The 16,954-nt window shown below is 43.1% G+C and overlaps 1 protein-coding gene across 2 annotated transcripts in view; it reads left to right on the forward strand.

Annotated features, from left to right (window-relative positions):
* Positions 1-1,113: 1,113 nt before the first annotated feature.
* PTN (pleiotrophin) overlaps positions 1,114-16,954 on the forward strand; it is an 80,597-nt gene continuing 64,756 nt past the window's right edge. The window contains exon 1 of one of the 2 annotated variants that reach the window (XM_030040828.1): positions 1,114-1,459. The gene's annotated coding sequence lies outside the window, so the exon portion shown is untranslated. The remainder of the gene's footprint in view (positions 1,460-16,954) is intronic. The other variant, XM_030040827.1, reaches the window with a different exon arrangement.

The raw sequence follows: 16,954 nt of genomic DNA on the forward strand, positions 1-16,954 counted from the left end.
GCAAATCCTGAACAGCCATGCCAGGACTAAACACATAACTATGTGATGAAAAGAAGATGCCAAGGTGTGGATGGAAGGGAGTAGTTTACTTTACTAAGAAAGACTCCAGGTGGGTGCAATTGCCCACGCTGGGACTAGCTGCACAGTGCTTTTCATTGTCACAGATGGTAGGTGTTAGATGATGCAATGTGTACGGTGCCAGACGAATTACTTTTTTAGCTCATTCCTCTGGAAACAGGAGAGGAATCTGAACTGGATTTCCGTGCAAACCTGGAGCAGGAGCTGCAGGCTGCAACCCCAGCTGAGACCCAAGCAGTCAATGGGCCCACTCTTTCAAACCAAGGCAGAGACTTGCTCTGGGGATCGGGAATCACACAGCAATTGCCTGGAGTCTGGAACAAGTCCACTTAGTTTTAAATTAAGCTGTGGATTGGGGAACACTCTTATTCAAGGGATGTAATGAACCTAGAAGTTGGAAAAGCCTGCTCCTAAATGAAAGCCTTGGTAGAACTCCAGCAACCACTACAACCAGAAGTGTTGAAACGCCACGACAAAAGTTGTTCTCATGGCACTTTCAGCCCAAGTTGCGATTAAAAGCTGGTTGGTTTTTTTTTTTATTTTATTTTTTTAATTTCCTTTTTTATTCCCCCCCTCCCAGCAGTATTTCCAGTCCAACACTGCCGCGGTCTCAGTGGCAAGCTGGAAGTCAGTGCGGCTATAAAGTTAAACCTCCCCCAAAGTCCGACAGCCAAAGGCTATCCGGGCAAAAACTGTGGATGTCTGTGTCTGGAAAGGTAGCCGAAGCCCCGCCGAGCCCCCGCACCGGCCGGGGGGTACCGTGAGGTGCCCCCCGCCCTCGGTTCCCCCGCCTCAGCAAGCCGGGGGTGCCGCGAGGAAGAGGAGGGGAAGCTGCTGGGGCTTAAAAGCCCGTTCCCGGCTGGCGGGGCCCGCACCGCCCCGGGGAGCCGCCGCCGAGCCCCCGTCCGCCGGCGGAGCGCCCCCGGCCCGGCCCGGCCCGGCGCGTCCCGCCCCCTCCGCTCCCGCCCGCCCCCGGCGGCGGGGGCGAGGCTGCCCCGCGGGTGACCCGCCCGGCGGGCGCGCCCCCGCCGCATCACATGAGGGGGCAGCGCGGCCGCTCGCTCTGCCCCGGCGCCCGCCCGCCCGCCTGCCTCCGTCCTCTCGCCGCCTCGCTGCAGCCCGGGCTCTGCTGAGGCAGAGCGCGGATCAGGTTCCCTGCCTCCCGTATAAAAATCTCGGCGAGGAATCTCCGGCGGGAGAGAGAGGAGAGAGGGGGCGCGGGAGGAGCGGGGCGTGAGGCGGCGGCCGGCGAGCCCGTCCGTGGGGAAGCGAAGGGACGCGCTGCGGCGGCAGTAGCAGCAGCAGCCGCTGCTCCTCCTCACCGGGGACGCCCGCGGCTCGCCCCTCTCAGCTGCGGGAGAAGAGCTTGTTGCCGCCCGAAGTAAGTCCGAGGGGGCGGCGGGGGCTTCTGGGGTCCGCCCGAGGGAAGGTGCCCCCCGCGCTCGCTCCCCGCCTCCGGGGGACTTTGCCCCAGTGGGGGCTCCGCAGCCCCGGCCCCACCTCGCCTCTTCTCGCCGCCCGGCGGGTGCCCGGGAGAGGGGCCGCGGGGTTGGGGGGGGAGCCCGGACCCAGCGGGGCGGTGGGGTGCCACCTGCGGCCCCGCAGGCACCTGCCCGGGGGACGGGCCGGGGGGGGGCGAGGTCTGGGGGTGCCCGGGAGCGGGACCGGGACGGCGGGAGCGCAGCCGCGCCGGCCGGCCGGCCCCGCTCGGCGGGGCGGCGGTGGGTAATCGGCAAGTGGGAGCGTTAAAAAGGCAGGGCAGGGCGAGGAGGAGAGAGGTGGCGGTGGGGGACGTGACCCAGCGGGGAAGGGAGGCAGGAGACCCCGGGCCGGTCCGTCTCGAGAGGACAAAAGGGCAGCGGAGTGACCCCGGAGCGGCAAACCCCCTGCAGGTCCCAGTTGCCCTGTGCCAGGAACGTCCCGGCTGAGACTCGGGATAACGAGGTTAAATTGTTCGCTCAGACCGAGCGCTTGGATGTTTTTCTTGGGACTTTGCCTTCTTATCCCTAGTTTACTTCTGGTGGAACAACTGAATCCAGCAAGTGCCGATAGATCTGTTTAAAATTGCTGTCGCTAGTTTGTATCTTCTGTTTCCTCGGTGGAGGGGTAGGTTGGGAGAAAATCTGAGTTAACGGTAAAAACACAGTTTCCTCCTCTTGAGCATACACGTTATTCTGCAAATGTGTTACGGTCTCTGACACTGATGCTTCTAACTCCTTACCCTCCTTCATCCTTTTTAAAAGTAGAACTTTTTGTAGGGGAAAGGTAGTCTTCCTTTTTCAGGTGCTCACCTACTCCCTTTACATGTTCCAGTTGGCTGTTGCACACCTCTGTGGTCCACACTGCAAATAGTTTGCCTTAGCGGTGAATGTCTACTGTGCATTAGCACTCTGAAGCTGGATTCTAGGATGTAAACCCTAGTGACTAGTTGGTCCTCGGGAGCATTGTGGAAGTGTTTGCGACATGCGTTAAATCTTTCTCTGTGAGATAACCCTGTAGCTATGGGTAGTGGTAGGTGTTTTAACTATGTCCAGCTTGCTCTAAATGACTTGCATTACAGTGGAAGATTGTTTTACCTGTGGCTCATCAGCTCTTGAACTCTATGCCCTGTCCTTGTTTTCCATTTGGGCCTTGATTTTTTTTTTTTTTTTTTTTTTTTTTTTTGGCTTTTAGCAAAGCTCAACTTTTTGGACAAGAAATAGAATGAGTGTGTAACTGCTTTTATTAGGGAGAAGGAGGGAAGGGATGGAGAGAAAGGGAGAGAAGGGAAGGGTATGGGAAAAGTTGTTATGAAGAAATACTTGTCTTTTACATTTTCTGGACAGTGTGTTTGAGCTGATTTACAAAGCAAAGTTTATGGGATTTTTTTTGTGTATTTCTGTTTCCTCCCTGCAAGGAAATGAGAATTAAAAAAAAAAGAAAAAAAAGTCTGAACTTTTGATTGAGAGAAATGGTCTGAAGGGAAAAAGGAATGTGCATATTTGTGACAAAATTTGTTAATTTTCTGTAGTAATGAAAACTTGGAAGTGAATGGAGAGGGTACTTCATTGGAGAGGACGAACAAAAAAAAAAAACAAAAAACCAGCAACAGAAAACCTGGCTGCATAACTTAGTGACTCTTCCTAAAGAGAAGGAAAGCAGGGGTTTAATATACTCCTGTCTCCAGGCTAAGCTAAACTCTTTGGTGACTTATTACTTACTAAGCTTTGGATGAAATTGAAGGACAGAAACTTACTGACTTTAGCGTGCTTCAGAGCAAGCTCTTGGGTGGAAAAAAGAGAAGCCAGCAACAAATCTTGCTTTTACAAATGGTAAGTCTTTGTTTATAGTGTAGAAGTGGCCTAAGAAAAACAGACTTTTTGCAATTATCCAGATGTCTATCACCAATTATTTGAGATGCAGTCTGTGGCTGATACATCCTTGCCAGCAGAAGGTTGGTCTTACTATAGTATTACAAAACGTAGTGCTGCTCTCCCAGTGCCGTATGCCTGTATTCCTCTACACCCGTACTGACACGAAGGACACTTTGGAGGCTTATCTTATTCCTGACACAGCTGTATTGATGGATGTTTTGTGTAGATTCATCTTTCTGTCGCTGATGTGAATATTACTACTTAGCTGACTTCTAGCAGTCTCGGCTCCAGCAAGGTGCTTCCCCGACATGTCCAACGTTTCTTCTCAATTGTTCTGGGAAAGGTTGTTCTTGAGTCCTCAGATAATTAAAAATAATCCTTTACAGGAGCTCTGAAAATACACTCATTTAAGTCATACTCTACTTTATTTTAGTGTGTTTTTGCAGTGAGGAAGGTAGGATTTATCAAGTGGTATAGTGTAACAAGTGTTTTGGTGTAACAGTAGGGCATTAGGGACGGAGCTGGCATTGCTCGCGAAACCTCCCGCTCTGTTCAGGCCCCCTCATTACCTACACTCCCAACTGTGGTGTTTTCTGTGGGAACTGGTCTTTAACAATGTACGCTTTGCTTCGATATTTACAACCGCTTGCTGATCAGTGTATCAAAAGCATTTTCATTTAGAGGATTCATTTCAGGACTTTAATTGAGGAAATCTCTTTGTTTCAAGCCTCTATAATAAACCATTCAAAATGCTGTCTTTGAACGAACTAGGTCACTGTAACGCGTGCACACACACAGAGTGATTCTCATCTGCTTAGGGTAGCCTGCATTTGGTTGAGCCATATCCCTGGTGAGCTTGTGCCTGATTTATCCTTCTTGGACTGGCTTGTTCACAGGGAGCTTATGCTGAAAATTCACTGCTGGAGGTCATTCTCCATTCTTGGCATCTCTGGCAGCCTTAAGCTTAAATTGCAGCCTCATTTTCTATCCAATCAATACCACTCTTATGTCGCTGAGTTTCCATGGTGCCCCCAATCTTCTGTCTACATATTGATGTCTGACAGCAGGAATAGCATTCTGTGTTGCTATATATACTTACTAAACCTGTCAAAACTATTTAGGGTCTGTCGCACTAATTTATATCCATATCCTGATATTATTTGTATCTGTTGAGCTTTGACTGATGGAGCTCGCTGCACTAAGGAATCAGCCCCAACAATGCACTCCAGGGATGGCTCGAGGGATGGATGTTTTGAGAAAGGGGAAAAAGACTCTCTTCTAGAGTAGCTGGGGTAGTCTAGAATCCTTTGAGCACAATAGAATCATTTTGAAAACATCCAAGTCTCAATGGCTCCAAGTTAATGCTTTGGAAATCATTCTCCATTGTGCTGCTCTGAATGCATAGAGGGTCCTCTCCGATGGAGCTGCAGAGAGGAAAATAGAAAAGTGGGCATTGTCAAGTGTTCAGTGTGCATTTGAGGAGAGTTGGGGGAAATTTGAGTCAGTTGGCTCACATCAACTTTCTTCAGCAGAAGCACTGTGGAAAAATGAAATTAAAGGATGGAGCCGTGTCTTCTGTAATGTGGATGTCTGTATTTTACTACAATAACCCACAGAGCATTGTAGTTGCGTACGAAATGGTATGGCTGTGTCTCTGTGGATTGACACAGCAGCAGCTAAACAAGATGAGAAAAGGTGTATCTTTGTGTCATTAACTTCCAAGGGACTGATACCTGTTATTTGTGCCGCCAACAGTAATACACACTAAATAAAGCCCAGTAGATTTATTTATTCTATTTAAATATGCTTTGCAAACCACTGATCTTGAATCAGAGGTGGTCATCAGCTGGAGAAACTCTTTAATCCCACTGTGTTTAACATGATCTTGATCCAGCCCATGAAATAAGAGTTGGCAGTCAGTATGGAATTTGCTGCTTAAAATTTTTTTTGCTCTGAGTTGCCAGAACTGATTTTGTGATGCCAAGTTCATTAATACTTTTCATACACTCTTTTGGCTCCCACAGTCTTTTCACTAGTGAAGAGTAAGGACCTTTAAGACTTAAAAGGCTCTGTTGCAGGTGGTGGTTGACGTAGTGGTATTAAAGTAGTTCAGTTTGTTAAGTTTTCAGCAATGGCTTACCTTATAATGGTAGAAAGGGTCAGTGGGACCTTACCAAACTAGACACTCTCCTGGCCAATATGTCTCACCTTATTTTATTCCAAGGAACAGAATCACTGAATCATTTAAAATATCTGGCTCTACCTCCTGCAGTGGCACCATGATTTTTTTTAAAAAACTTTTTCTCATTTCCTTCCTTGCTTACATATGTGGGAGTGACTTTTTAAAAATTGTAGTCATCTTGCAGACTCGTTTTTAATGTCTTTCAGACTGAAGATTGAGAGAACACAGCTGTAGGCAGTTTCATGGGAGACGAGAAGGGGGAATGTGAATATAATAAAGAGCTAGATATATTACTGATGCAGCCAGGTGATTTCCACCCCTTCTGTCCCTCCACTCCAAAAAGCCTCTGCCCTCCCTTGCCTTCCCAGAATAGCAGATTCTGGTTTCAATGTGGATAACCTCTGGAGGTGAGGAGTAGAGCTGACTATGTCTGAGGCAAAATCCAGTTTTGTTACGTTAAGAAAAATGTATTAATATGTTAATTTGGGCCCTAGGAGCATGTTGCTTAGCAAGTGCTGTTAATTGCATGGCAGCTGCAACAGAGGGGTAAAGACTTTTAGAGCAGAAGAGCATTATAGGAGTTGGGGATTTTCTGATAAAGACACTCTCTGAAAATAAATAGTGCTTGCGGCTCCAGGCCACTGCCATTTAGTAAACTGCAAAGTTCAATTTTAAACTGGACCTTTCTCCTCTGAGGCCTGCCAGCACTATTTCAGAGCTCATTAAATGTTTCACGAGAGTGTTATAAAACTCTTCCTTCCTCATTAGTTTCTACAGAGTTCCAGTGTAGCTTGGACCCTGTAAACATCCCCTGTTTAGTTGTAGATGATACCTTTGCAAGTGCCTGTGGGGAGGGAAGAGAAAGAGGAGAAATTCCGCAGTCCAAATGCGTGTTTTGACAGTGGTCCGCAGCTAGCTAACACTGTAAATGAAATAGAATTTTTGCCATCTCAAACAATATTTTTGGAGCGACTCACGATCAGTACAAGTTCTCCTCCCAGGAGTAAAACCAGACAGAACAACTGGGAGGGAAGAGGAGGCTGGATGGGCTCTTTTTTCCTTCAGCAATACTCTCTCGATGCGCCTGGCCCGATGCTCTGTTGTCTTCGTGGAGCTGGTCCAGCTGGCAATGAAGACAGGTACAGCACTAGGGGTGCCAGCAGCAAGGTGGAGGTAGCCTGTTTCTCAGGCTTGAGTGCAAAGTTGGTCTTGATCTTCTGAGCTCATTAAGGAAGACAGACCACTCTGCTGTTGTCTTCACCGTCTGACTTTGCTACCTGCATCTGCCTGTTGCCTTAGGCTGTCCCTAAGGATTAGAAAGGTAAAACCCAGATAATTGTGCTCTATGGGTATATAAGAAAGGAGGAATTCCCTGTGTTTTGACACAAGCAGTAAATATCTATATATCATCTGTGGAAGTCAGAGTGTCCCTGTCTGATTCCAAGCAATGAAAATGACTGAACTGGCTTCTCAAATTCAGTTCCATTGGATATCAGGCACAAAACCTGTTTTGTTCTTGAGTTTTGTTTCTTAGAGCCATGCAAACAATGGCATTAGTTTCATAACCAACTAAAGATGATCTGACTGTTACATTTAAGGCTTCCTTGTTTCGACTGGATCACTAGTACAACAGATTTATTTATGTATTTATTTATTTTTTTTAGACATACTTCTCACACATCATGTATCTCAAAGTGCAAAAGAGCCTTAGTAGTGCAATGCAAATGTATGCGCCCATCTGTAGCCAGCAACAGAAGGCTCACAGTCTGGACCATCTTTGCCTCCATGACAGGAGCATCAAAAATGGGCTTAGTACTGTGTGTAGGTAGTTCTCATCAAAAACTTTGTATTTAAAAATAACTATTTTACAGGTGTTTTGTCTTTTTTTTTTGCAGGTTTACAGCATGCAGTCAACAGTGACATTGGCTCAAAATGCCCATTTTAACATTTCTGTAATGCTCTGCTAGGCACTTTGTTAGACAGTAATGGATGGATCTCTTAAGAAAGGTCTACTGTCTTTGAAAGCGATACAGGAAGGGACTTGGAAACAGCCTTGGTAGAAAGATGACACCTCTAATGTGGTGTTGTCTCTGCAGTGTTACGGCGCTACAGGGTCACAGTTTGCTTTTGGACAACTGAACTTCTTCCATTTCTATATTGAGATCTTTTTCAGCTCACTAAGAGTCATATTCTTCCTGTCAAGCAGAGATTAATAGTATACCAGGCACACATCCTCCAACCATTATTCAGGCAAAGTTGATGCTTCAGCAAGAGCTTCATCAGAATAAGGACTATAGAATTCAGCCTAAGATTTAGAAAGGGTGCCCACCCCTTTGTTTTGGTGACAAATTCTTCAAAATAAGACACAAGTGAGTTATAATGCTGGTAAATGGTTGTGACTCTCCTTGCACTTATTGCAGCAGAATCTCATTACTTTCATTGAAATTGCCTTTGGAGTGAAGCACCTTTTAGTAAATTAAAAATAAATCAAGAGATTGTTCTGATACTCTGCCTTAATTCTGGTAGGAAAACACTTTGTTCCTTTAGCTTGAACAACAAAAATTACGTGTTCAGAAGTAGCCTCCCCACCATATTAAATAGAAATAGTTTGAACTTCTTGTTCTACCTAGGGTGGTTTCTCCTGGAAACCCAATCTTGTATGGCAGTGGCTTAGCTTTTCTTCTGGTGCTGCCAAAAGGCCCCTGAGATGCAATGATTGCTTCCCCATAGCTCGTGCCACCTGACTGCCTGGTTGTTTGTTTGGATTGCTGCCTTCCCAGAGGTCACAAAGATGTTTTTGTTTGCACAAGAGTCACTTGCTTTTATTAGAAGCCTGCCTGGGTGCAGCTGATATGCAGTAGGGACCAAGGGGTGGAAAAAAAATCTAAAGCCAACAGATAGGATTTTTAGCAATCTTCCAAAAATACTGCAAGCTTTGATTCAGGAACTTCATGTCATTTCGCTTATTAAATCCTCACTTTCCTAAGATGTCCCTTCAGTCCATGTTTCTTGTCTGATTTGCACGTTGTCAGATGCTTTTGCTAATCTCTGTAGTTGATGTTTGCTTAAGTGATTATTTGGCAGAAGTGTGTGAGCGGGTGTGTGTGTGATTGCCGTTGGCATGGCAGTATGATATGGCATTAGCATACTTGCTCTGTGCTGCAGGCCTCCTCCTTTTCTAGGCATACTTATGCAGTGGGGAAAAAAAAACAAACCAAACAACAGAAAGTCATGGAGGAACCAGTTACTGTATGGTGGTCCTCTGGCCAGTTTGACCAAAGACATACAGAGTTCAGAGGAGCCTAAAGGCTGCTCTTGTTTTCCTTCAATTACTAATCATAAATAGATTATCCACCAGCAGAGGATTTATAAAGAGCTGCAGGGATTATGGACTGCCTAAATAGGGGTATCAACACTGAATCTAATTTCCAGGAATTTCCCTGTGCTTGCAAGATAGTGTGGGAACTGTGTTTATGGGGTGGTAAAGAAGAAAAGGCAAGCACAACTCCCTTTGTGTTTGTTAGCTCAAGAACCCGTCTTTAAATGGGACATGGAGTTTAGTTTGTGTTTTGGACTCATTGAGTGGCCGTTGGGATTATAGGTGTGTTTTAAGAGTTGTCAGTCTCTTCTCTTAATTGCTTGTAATTTGAGCTATAGTTTTGCATATCTCGTGCATTGGAACAGCTTTATGGGCTATGAGTTACCTCACCGAGAACAGTGGGATTTAGACAATGTAAATGTGAAAGTAGATACGGAATCTTTGCTTGATCAGTGCCTTAATTTATAAGATTAAACACAGCTGAAATAAAAATCTCTGATGATACAATAGGCATTCAGGTGCGTGCCCTTTATGAGTGGGTGGGGATGAAATCTCTTGTAAGTTTTATAGTAATAGATTTACTGCAGGGCCTTTGGCAGCTTCACTTGATATTTTTCTGGACATCTGTTTAAGCATGAGCTGCTCCTGTATTTTTTGGTAAAATTCAAACTATTGGAGAGCTGGGTTTCTCCTCCACTTTCTGATGTAAACTTCTTCTGTCCATCCATCTTAATAACTGTACCTTTCCAAGGCATGGTGTGGGCTGGGCATAACCCCCTTGGCAAAACCTGTCCCTGTACGACCGCCTGGTGCTGTGAAAGTTCTGACTTTATCCTGATGAGGGGTGGAGGCTGCCGTCTTCCTGGTGGGATCAGCCCTCAGTTTTACCTCTGAAGGGAGAAAACTTCTGGGCTTAACATCTGAAATGGCTTTGCAAAGCTGTCTGGAATCAGAAACGTAGGAGAGTGGGGAGCATTTTCTTGCCTTGTCCCTAACTACCTGCAAAATTGGTCATGTTTTCATGATGAAAAGATCTGAAGTTCAAAAAGGGATGGGAATGGGAGGAAGAGTGGGTGAACTCCTTGCTCATAAGCATAACTTTGATCTAGAAAAGTTATTTTGAGGCTGCTTTCAAAAAACATTAATAGATCCCTTTTAGTATTTTGCAACTCAGATAATATTTACAAACACATCATCTTATTCGGTAGCATAATGTGCTGTGTGGTCCTGGCCTTTCTTTGGCTGCTTCCCTGTGCCCAAATACAGCATCTCTCTGCTAATTTTCGCAAAGGGTAAGAGCTCTTGAGAATGGCTGGGGATTGAATACTGCTGTACAATGAAAGGACTAAAAAGCAAAGGTGGTATGTTACAGCATGTACTTTGTTCATTTAATTGCTATGTACTATAGTTTAGTTTGGATTATTTATGACTATATCTACAAGGAAGTAGTCCTGTAAAAAAGAACCCCTCTTTCTTGTGCTAACCACAACTGTAGGTTGAGTGGATATGGAGACTGTGTTTTTATAGAGGAAAAAATACGAGATGTGTAGACACTGTGCCCCAACATGATGCTTTACACACATAGAAACAGAGACTCACTTTTGATCTCCAAAATTTCCAAATTGTAGGGATGTGTAGCAAAAATGTGTTATCTAACTTTAGACTTTCCAATTGCGCAACACGTACCATAAATGACAAGTTCACCTCTTTCTGTATTAACACTTTCAGCATGTGCAGTAAGGCTCTAATTCTAGTTGGGATTTTACCAACTGAGATTTCTCAAGTAATTGTAGGTGGGAATTTCTTGTCTTATTTAAATAGGAAGTTCTGAAACAAACAAAACCCCAAAGCAGGAGACGTCTGTGAAGTGTAAATTATCTAAGTCAAGAAAAGTTGAGGTTGAAATATTTCACATAAAAATTTCCGGTTCGGTAAGCCTTGAGTTACTGAATCCAAGATTTCTATTCCAGGTCAGTGAAATTCTAGTGTGTATCTGAACACTTGCAGCACTTAATGGGTATTGAGGGAATGGAAACAAGAACTTGAGCCTACATGTGAGATAGATGTGTTGACTACAGGAAGCTCTTCGTGATGCCCTGTGATGTCCAGCTGATGCTGTTCATTATGGCATTTTTATGATCATGATAACTCACAGAAAGAGTGGTACAGCAATGGGGAATAAGGAGGATTTTCTCAAATCTATCCTCTCCTGGTCAGTTTAATTTTTTTTTCCAAAGTATACTTTTGAAAATTAGAATATAATTTATACGTACAATTTTAATTGTACATATAATTGTAACAATTGTAAACATTTGTAAATGTTAATAAATTTTAATAATTTTAAATTATGTCAAAATTATTTTTTACAAAATAATTGTAAAAATTGTAATAATTAATAATTGTAAAAAATTTTAATAATTTATAATTGTTATTTACTATTATTACTACTATAATTATAGAATTGAATAAATATGGAAGTTTGATTAAATTTTTTCTCAAAGACTTGTGCATTTTCTTTTCAATTGCTCCACAGGACATGATGTTTGGGATTTTTTTTTTTTCTTCCTATATAATCATAGCTTCTGTTGTGAGAGATGTTTTAGCCTTTGTTCAGTAGACCCTTAGCCTAGAATAAGCGTAGTTTTCACTGCCTAATGGAGTGTGTGATTTGTGTGAAATTAAAAGGATATTTTTTAAATCTCATTTATATCTGTCTTCTATTCCCCCAGGTTTAAAAAAAGTATTCTAGGCCTAAAAACTTTTTGGAGTAGCAGAACTTCCAAGCTATGGCAGCTGATTCCAGGTGAGCTGCCCACATTGCGCAGCCTCGCCTATTTCTCTAGTTTCTTTGCTCAGTTTCATGTCCAGTCCCAGTTTTGCTGCTGTGCAAAGCTAAACCATTGAAGGCTGCTACAGCTTGTATAGCAGAAGCTGTATCAGACTGTGAAATAGGTCTGGATTTTTCTAAGACGTGGATCGTGCCCTGCGAGTAGCAGTCCAATTTTACAAGATAGGAAAGTGGATGGAAGAGCATGGGTCGAGTTCTGTAAAACTAGGGTTATGTGGACTGCTTAAAACTCTTTGCAAGTAGCATTCATTTTCCTTAGCTTTAAATGTATGTAGGTCTGAAATGGATTTTTCTCCGAACAGATAAACCACACCCAAGCTGTTTTGGTTTTGAAGATGTATTTCCATAACTCTGAATAGCTGAGGTTTCCTTAATCTTTACTGCTGAATCCCTGTGTCTCTAATGTCCTTATTTTCATAACCCAAACTTCTCTTTGCTTTAATCTCTTTTCTATTTAAATAGTGTAGTAGGTCACCCTTAATAAATATTACACGTTCTCTCATGTTTCTTGTTTTCAGTGGCCTTTTACAGCCCCACGCCTGGTTCTAAATCAGCAAAATGTTTCGGCTTGTTTATTTCTAAGTGTGCTCACAATTTATGCCCTTGTTTTAGCGAGCACATTTAACTGAAATTTAACCTGGCATTCTATAACTGCATTATAGTTTCCATAGTCAACCTTTTTCTCATATTACAGTTTAAAATTTTAGAAGCGCAATTCTAAAGTTTTGTCTAGTCTGAAAGGACTCTTTGTTAAGCACAGGGATATGACATCTTTTGTCTCCAGAACTTTTTTGATGTCTAAGTTAATTCAGTAATCGTTGGTATATAGTGGTATGTAAACATATATATATGTATATATATATATATATATATGTTCCATTAGACTTCAGTGTGTCTGTGGTGAATTTTCTGATATTTGTGTTGTCCAGTTGCCTGGGTAGTTGGAAGGACAAGGACCTCCATACTGTTGACTAATACCTTTTTATATGGGGAGCATGTTTTGTCGCCTTGTTTTTCATTCTTTCTTTCAGGTGCTTCGTAAACGCTCTTGACAACACTGATCCTAGGCTGAACTTTGGGTGCTACAACCCCCCCTTCTGTACAAAAACCTGATTATTGTTCTTACCCTGGGATTCTCAGTTCCTTGACTAATATTTAAAGAGTGACAGGACCTTACCTCTTATCCCAAGATTACCAAGCTCTCCTAATAGCTTTTTCCGATGTCTTTGAAAATCCAAACAATTTACATCTAGTGAAAAATAGCTAGGAATAGCTAGGATAAGGTTTTAAAGGCTTCTCGTATATTAGTGAGGCATGATTTATCATTGTGAAAAATGTGCTTTTTTCAGACTTTTCTAGTTTGTGGGGCTTCTATTTTAGGCTAGCTGGTTTACACTTGCCTTTAACTGATTTTTCTCAGCTCTGGAAATGCAGTTTAGTGCAATAAAATTGCTCCAGTTGTTTTTTGTGGTTTTGTTTGTTTTTTTTTTTTTAAATTTACTTTATTTTATTTGCCCTAACTCTGGCAGTTCTGCCTCAAGTTCTTTACTTGTATAACCCTAGGGCACGCATCTCTCTTCCCTACTTTGAAGTGAAAACTGAAGCAGAGGAGCCATTTAACTTCTGTGCAATCTTTTTTTCTGCCCTCATTGACTTCTTCACATCAGGGTAGTCTGCAGTATAGTCTGCAGGACCCACCAGCTCTTCTGGAGTTCCAGTTTCCCCTGTGCTTAAGGAATGCCTTATTACTTGTCACTATGTATTTGCCTCCCTGTTTCTCAACCGTGCTCCTGGACCTCTTAATCTCCATTTTGCATCTCACCTGCCAAAGTTGTTCTCTCCTATTAGTTTCACTTGGGCTGGATTTCCATTTTCTTTCTCTTAAGGATATTATCTGAGTGAATAAATTCTTAAACTACATTTGAGAAGTCGGGGTGTTTTTTTTCTTTTTTCTGAGTGGCCAGGAATATCATCAGTGATTGCACTTTGGCATCCTTTCAGAATATCTGTGCTCATTCCTTGCATGCTTTATTAAAGGAAGGCTTGCAGGGAACAGAAAGAAGTGACTCCCAAATATTGTGCTCCTTGAAGCCTGGTTCTCTTAGGACTGGTAACAACCTCCCAATTACAGCATCCACCAACATCATGTAGTAACTTTGCAGTGATGATTTCAAAGGATTTTGAGAGAATTCTATGTTTACATACTGTGGAAATGTATCTGAACTGTGGCAATTCTCCCTTTGGAACTTAGTCTAGAAAAGTAGCCCTGTCTAATTCCTGAATCAATTATTTTCCATTGTTTGGGACTAACTCATTATAGATTTTCCTTCTGCAAGCTTCAAACCAGCTGCCATCATATGAATTGGTTACACTGACAAGAAATAATTTATAAAAATTATCTCACTTTCCCATTTCTAGAAAATGGTCATGTCGTCATCATTTGATCACCAAGTATTTTACATCAGTCATCTCTGGTCTGAATTGGAGGCTTGTATTCTATCATCCTCAAGACTGTAGCTCAGAATTTGTAGTTGGAAACACTCCCCTAATGTACCTCCCTGTGAGGAAATGCTCATTGAAGAGAACCTCAAAAGTCAAATTTGTACTTCTGACTTCTTCCTCTTTCTTACTTGCTATGTGTGCAAGTATAGCTCAAGGTTGTACGTTTTCTCCTTTAGAAGAATACCCTCTAAGCATTTTAGCTAAAGGCCTGATCTAAAGTCCACCAAAGTAACTAAATACTTATGTAAAAATAAATGTATGTATGTGTGTAGGCTCATTGTGATTTCGATTGGCTGTATAATTTGACATTAACGCTTTTTGTGTTACTGCCTTCTTTTTGATTAACACTTGAGCAAACTGTACTCCAGGAAGCTGTTTGTGATATCAGAAATGCAAGCTGATTCCACTCATGTACATCTAATTTGATGCCCTGATGCTTTCCAGCTGTGGTAAATGGACAACTATTTGAAAACAAGTATGTTGTCAGAGTCGGAATATCCTGTGGAAACTACCCATTTCCCCTTAAGTCTGGCTGTGTTCAATTAATCTGATGCTGACTTAGTCTCCCTGCATCTCACAGAGAATGTTTTTAATATTAGCTTCTCATAGTAACACTTATACTTCTAAAATGTCTTTCATTTAACACCTAGAATTATTCATATTCTGGGCAACATTGATGCTTCCCCTCCTCCCCCCCCCCCCCAGTTTCTATTATGGAAAATCAAGACTTGGCAAGTTGAGGTTACAGGTACTTTAAGGTTATTACCTTTGAGTTAATGAATCCCAAAGCAAATAATTGTTTTTTGAATGGAAGAAATCTTCTGTTGTGTCCTTAATTTCGGAGCTATCCCGCATGCTCGGGGGCGGTGGGAAGAACTGGGTTTGGGTATCCACTTAGGTGCTTGCTCCTCAGCAGAAAGTCAGGAGCAGCCCCTTCCCCAGGTTGCATCTCTGTGCACAGATGGAGTGAGGGAGACAGGGGACAGTAGTGTGTTATCACCAACTGATGTCACAACAAAAAAATCTCAAAGCCTCTCTGTATGTTTTTGTTTTTTTTTTTTTTTTTTTTTTTTCCTCCTTTGATGCATGCTGGCATTTCTTTAGCAGAAACAAATGAACTTATGCAAACATATGCCAAGAGCAGGAAAGGAAGGCTAATTGATCAGGAAGACTGAGATGGGCTTCTGTATTTAACAGGGTTGGTGTTTTGTTTTGTTTTGTTTTGTTTTTTTATATAATGGTTATAATGACAATGGTTATATATGGTTACTAATGACAAAGGTCACTCAAGCCCTTTCTTAAATTCTGTCTTTAGACAAAAGCATCCATAAAGGAATAAACGGAGATGAAAGAGGCAGTTACAAACCTCAGCTAGGCGGTGCATACATGTTCTTCCTTAATTTTTAGCAAACTGTTGCGTACAAGTTAGGTGTGTTGCCACTTGTAAGACTTGTCTCTCAGCGTTTCCATATAAGCCTGTTAACTGGATTGGGCTGGACTTAAGAAGGAGTTCATTCCTATTGTTGATGAGCTCAAGTGGCTTTTATGTAGGGTGCTGTGAATGGGCACAAGGGCTTAGTGCTCCTTGTCATCATGTGAGTCACTAAGTGCGCTACAGCTTTTGCTGCGACACACGCAGCATTAGGAGTAGCAGAAGCCAACTGAGGTTGCATTTAACCTCCTGCTTCTAACGATGGTGCTTTTAGATTTTGCCTATGACACCTCTGAGCGTGGCAAATGAAGGGTTGACAACAAGTAGCTTTTGTTTAGAGTAAATCATTGTTTAGGTGGAACGAAAAGAAAAATATGCCTAGTTTTAATGGTACTCCACTGCCCATAGGCTTTGGAAGTGAAATAACTTGACTTTTCTTAATAATGTTTTACATCCAGCTGCTATTGCCACCGGACTGAACCGCAGTTAGGGGATTTGCGGGGGGAGGGAAGAGAATAACTTAGAGTGCTGATCAGCGCTCAGTGGAAATGTTTTTGTCATATGACAGGTGGAAACAAAGCCCGCCGGCCTCCTGGGACTGGGGTGAGCCTTCAGCTTGGTACGGTGGGTCTATGGGATTTGACGGCTCTGTTAACACAGCAGTGTCATATTAGCACAGCGATAACGCTAGTGTACTCTGCTTCTCTGGTCTTCCCCCCACCTCACGCAGGATTCATGACATTGCCTTGCAGTGTGCTTTTCCATACGTTTGGTTTGCAGGCTGCCGGCAGCTCGGCGAGGTCCCGGCACAGCCTGCCGTTGATCCCATTGTCCTCCTCCTCTGCTTCAGTGGTGGAGCAGAAAGCACGTGTGTAGAACTTGCAAAGCACAGCAACAGGGGTCACAAGCACAGTAAAAGTCGAAATGATCCTGACAAATTGGACGGTTTCTCTGCAATTGAGAGAGGTTTTTCACAGAGAAATGAAACATGCTGCCCTTTGGGGTTAATAAAATGCGCACACATAAAATTTGGAAACATGGTTGTAAGATAGCAGGAGAAGGTCTGACAGCAGTTTCTGTAGGCTCCTGAGGATGCTGAGTGTTCATCTGTTAACCCAGTCACTCCAGGACAGCTGAGCTGTAGTTGTGGATTGTGTGGGTCGCTAATAACTTTGATGCACAGGGACCAATGGAGCTACTGGATGCTTTGAGACGCATTTTGGCCTCAGAATTTGTATCT

Source organism: Aquila chrysaetos, chromosome 17, assembly GCF_900496995.4.
Source record: "Aquila chrysaetos chrysaetos chromosome 17, bAquChr1.4, whole genome shotgun sequence".
Classification (NCBI taxonomy): Eukaryota; Metazoa; Chordata; class Aves; order Accipitriformes; family Accipitridae; genus Aquila; species Aquila chrysaetos.